This window comes from Opisthorchis viverrini (genome assembly GCF_000715545.1).
Source record: "Opisthorchis viverrini unplaced genomic scaffold opera_v5_212, whole genome shotgun sequence".
Classification (NCBI taxonomy): domain Eukaryota; kingdom Metazoa; phylum Platyhelminthes; class Trematoda; order Opisthorchiida; family Opisthorchiidae; genus Opisthorchis; species Opisthorchis viverrini.
In genome coordinates this window covers 134116-139247 of record NW_008751870.1, presented here as the reverse complement: position 1 = coordinate 139247, position 5132 = coordinate 134116, and positions in this window count along the sequence as shown.

Genomic DNA, 5132 nt, shown 5'->3' with positions numbered 1-5132 from the left:
GATGATGATGATGAGGTTATGATGATGATGATGATGATGATGATGATGATGATGATGATGATGATGATGATGATGATAGACATGTGATAAAATTTCGGTTAGAGTTTCCAAAGTGCTGGTCTTTTCTACTAAACTGTACATGACTGACTTTTTCATGGAGTCTGCGCTTTCCAACCTGTCCAAATCAGAGGTACGCATCCAAAGAGGATAAGCAGCGTAACTCTTCAGTGAATGAAGAGCTGTTACTTCCCTCTGAGGGTGAGCTGGCTAGTTTCATGAGTGGTGAAGCAGAATTTTTGATCTTATGGAACACTGACGGTTTATATCACCGTTGGCATTTTCACTAGCCACTTAAGGGTATCATGTTAGTCACTGAGATTCTGATGAAGGCGGTTATCTTACCTTCGTGCCACATCTCCATGATTGGGGTGATGCAAGTGGCAGCTCTCATTTATTTTCTCACGACAAATCATTGCTCGAAGACTCTAAAATTAGGTCCTATCCAGTGGAAGTAAAGTAACCACAGACAAAATGCTGGGTCTCACACATTTGTCGCAGAAGGTATACTTGTCGTTTGTGAACACTGCTCATGCTATACTGGATCAGAAGAAATTTCTGCACGAATTACCTTTTATGGCTGCATACTACTTAGGTGTGCATATTTTACTCTTCAATGGTATCAGGATAAAAAACGTTTGAGAACTCCGAGGAGCCAAATTAAATGATTAAACACAAGAAGCAAATGACCATTTTATTTTGGTTTTGGTATAAAGTCAAATTCATCGAAAACAGCAACCTGGGTGTTGAAAACGATGCTTCATTGGCATACGGTCTAATAGTTTATTTATTTGTACTTCAGGACCCAAAGTGAAGAGGAGCAGAATAGCGGGTGAGAAATAGACCTCATGCTGGCCTAACTCAAGCATTCTGAGTTCCTTGCACCTTTAAGTTCTCATTCAAACAATCTGGAAGCCGAAAGGACAAACGCCGCTGACGTCGTTTAGCCGCAACTTCTTGCAGTGTTTCCAGCGGGGTCGTCAGTGGGACCATATCCTAGAAGGTAAACCGCACTGGAAACACGTAATCCGTTCTTATTCTTTATCGCACTCTTCAACAAATTAACTGACTATGGTCCTCAACGAACGCTTTTGCTTCAAAGACCTGTCCTCAAGGTAGTGGGTGGTGTCAAGATACTTCTAAAGTAGTACATGTGTTTTAAGGAGTGACCCGCCAAAAGAACCAGGTGGCTTCGTTCATCAGACCCCTGTAAACTAACCAATCTGCCGAGAATCTCTGCGGGTGTCAAGTTGACACCCCACTTCCGGTATGGTTCACGGGGTCATGGTGGTATACAAACCTCCAAACCGCGATAACATCCAGTCTCTCTGTAACATGTTTGAGCATAGAATAAAAGCTAAACTGAATGAAGGCGACGAATCTTGCTCGCGTCTAACGAAACGTGACGTTAGAACGAGTCACGTAGAGCTGTCTGTTACTATATGATTGACGGAACAAGCGTGAATTCCGAGGTTAAGCATGAGCGCCTCCGCTGTGTTACTAAAAATATCATGGTTGATGAGTGTAAGTTTCCTATTTCTGAGAAGACACTAATATTCCGCGGTCTGGGTGTCTGAAACAAACAGCCAAGATAGGCTGTAAATACACCACGTGATACTTGTCGAGCAAATTCGCCAATCTTCCGAGTTTTCTTGTCTGGTCGCAATGGGCAGGGTATCATTTTCACGTTCTGCACCACTGCATATCTCCGCGTCAGTGGCTCACCAAGCGTAAAAGGCAGTTCAGCGAATGCCAGTTAGTTGCCTAACCATGAAACACAGACATTCGAAGCCATTTCCAAATCTTGATGGCTAATGGAATTTGAATTTTGAACGACTTGCTTTTGTTTCCATATTTCTTCGATATGTGTTGTCACCCGCTCCATTTCTGTCTCGCTGTACGGTTATGGTTCACTGCGAAAGTATCCCGTTTGACCATACCTCTTTTAAAAATTACCTAAATTTATGCCCATTTACATTGCGCTGCGAAGTTTGTCTAACAGCCCCGAGCAAAACGACATTATTGACCGATTACGAGGTGTGAAATTTACCTTGGAATGTCACAACCGCAGGCTTCGGGATTCGTAGGCAGTTGAAGGCCTGTCAACCGCTTCACAAATGTATGTTATGTGTGTGATACAAAGGACCTTTTGAATGAAGAAGCCAGTGGAAAATTAAAGGACGGGTTGTTTCAACCATCTTGAGACCATTTTGTGATATAGGGGTAATTCTCTGTTGATGCTGACTAGTACAGCGGGACCAAACCTGTCTATTTTTTCGGAAGCAGAACTCACGATGGCGACGACCGATTGCATTGAAATAGAATTCCGATTGGACGTTTCTGTCAGAGCCAGTGCTTAGAAAGCAAGGCATCAGTCAACCGAAAAACTTAGGAAACGTGACACGACAGTTTTGTTTTACTACAGTAGATTCTACTGAAAGCATCTTATCAGCGCAGAATCACAAACTTTAGCTTTTTTCTGATGGCTCTAAAATTTTGTTGACCAATGAGTGGTTTTCATGTTTTATTGTCAGTTTATATGATTTGAAAGGTGTCGGTGCACTGAAATTAAAAATGAGTTGATGCGATCCGGAAATAATTTCAAAGATTTTAAAATTTAGCTCTTGGAATTACATCTACCTGCTTCAAAGTGACTCGCATTCTACCTGTTCATTCTGTCCACAGAATTCACATGTTGTTGCGCTCTAAAGTACCTGACTACTGCACTTATTTTTTGGATGCTGTTTAATTTTTTAAGCGAAAAATTGGTATTCATTGTGACAGAATCATCTAGTTGCGCACACAGGGGCAGTATGACCTAGAAAACTCTTGATCTTCTAAATCTGCAGTGGCCTAACTTTCCTTTTCGCTGTCTGCTTGACTAACACATTCGCTATGGACTTTCAGTGCAACTTTCAGCGCGAATTTCACAACCATTGGTTTACTCGACGGAAGATATGCTTATTTTATCGGCTAGGCTTTGTTTATTCGACAAGTTCAGTGATGAACTTCTGGAACACGGAATATTGAACGAAGTTACACAAAAAAGGAAATTAACGCAAAATCTGTCCACATTGATATGGTTTCCCATGTCGGCTTGTTCAAATGTTCAACGTACCCTAAATATGACCTCAAAAAGTAATGAGGCTCACAAGCAGGCAAAACTCAGACATGTAGACCAAGATGAATAAATTCACCCCGAACGAGGCTTACAATGGACTACCATTTTTCAATAAGCAGAGATTTTTTAACGCATTAAGCGGTTTGGGATTTTCACTGGCAATTGAATTCTATTAGAAATTCGTTCTTGGATTGTGTCAAGTCTTCAGCCATTTGGTGCTTGACATTCAAAGGCCTCATTCTTGATTATTGATGTTTGTTTGAAATTGCACTGCAGGTTTCTTTCCGCAGATGATTCCCGCACAGGCTTTAACCACAGGACGAAACATCCGTTATAAGTGTGTTTAGTGGGCTCTGACAATGTTTCATTAAAGTAGACAGTCAGTACTGCCAGTGAAGTGGAGTTCATAACTCAGGTAAAGAAAATGTTTGGTATAGAATCCAATTAAATGAGAACATAATTTCAAATATGAGGGGCTACCAGCCGTCCGGTCGTGGCTCCTGATAACATTCCCCCGAAGTGGAGGTTCAAAGTGATCGATCGGATTCGTCAGCTTAAAAATTCCTTGACCACTACCACTTAGAGTCACAACCGGTAGGAATAAAGTCCCACCGTGCCGGTGGGTAGACTAGAACATCACATAGAGTTCAAACAGTCACACGGATGCCAAAGTATGGAATAGAAAATCCGAAAAAAGATGGGCGATTTACAAAACTTGAACGTCTGTCAGTTCAGCCGCATTAATTTTTGGGGTCACAGTAATTCAAGATAAACTGCTTCATACCTCATTTCCAGCTTTGAAAACGTTTACGTTAAATTCACCCTTATCAACAGTACCACCTGAATTGAATAACTTAGTGTAATAATAATAAACTCAAATAATAAACTGACTAAAATAGCTCGTCTGTGGACGGCTAATCCGGATGGCAAATGACCTGAAAATTAACCCAACTGAACTCATGTGGGACTCACCTCCAAGTTTGGCTCACTTTTGCGTTACAGATTTTCTCGTGTCCAATCGCTGCAGCGATCCGAGGTATTCTTAGAGCCGACTCAGTCTTCCTCAGGGGAAATCAGCTTAGGAGCTAGAAAACATCTTTACACCCCACAGTCTGGTTCCGCCTGAGGGTTTGCCTCCAGCCTAAATTATGGAAACAAAAGCCGGGCCTTTGCTATCTTCCTTGTGCCCGGCCGGTGGCACTCCGATTGACCACCTGCGGTTCGAATCTTTCAGTCACATCTGTGTTCCAGAGTGCACTGAACCCAGCTGACTTAAGGTGGCGTGGAGAAATTAGGTATGACAATGTTGGGAATGACGTCGACAGTGGTGGATTAGCACTGGGAACCATGTCGGACACATTCATTTCCAGACCTTGCTCAACCCCTTCTGAACGTCTTCCTGTCTCGTATATGCGCTAATTCAGCGTGCGCTTTAGCGCTGTTTACGGGTTTATGGTCTAGCACACACCAGAAACAACCACTTGATTTGACATACCGTCTAAGGCCAGTGTCTAGTCCGCTTAAAGTGCGTTAAGTTTTCCACGTAAATGTTAAGCCGGCCTCCAACTGGTCATGTGCACTCAAGGTCGTCTGATGAACATTCTTTCAAACCAGAATGTTAAACCGGCATGGTCATAAATTGGCTGTTCTATGTGCTGGCTACCCAAGAATTGAACAGGCTCGCAATCACTGCACGTAAATCTACTCTGCATCGTTGCAGCTCGACAGAATAATCGGGAATTATCCAACACCCCGGTGAACGCTACTGGGCCGGTCTTTGCCATTGTTCGCATCTCCTTCCATTGTCTAAGGTTTTCAGAGTAGTCAGCAGTCTTACGCTGCGCGCTCCTCACATCATTCCATTCGGGCCCGGGAGCCCATTCAAACCCGGAGACGTTCAATCATTTTTCGCCACACGGCATGAACTTGCATCGTCCATCTCTTTACCCGCCCT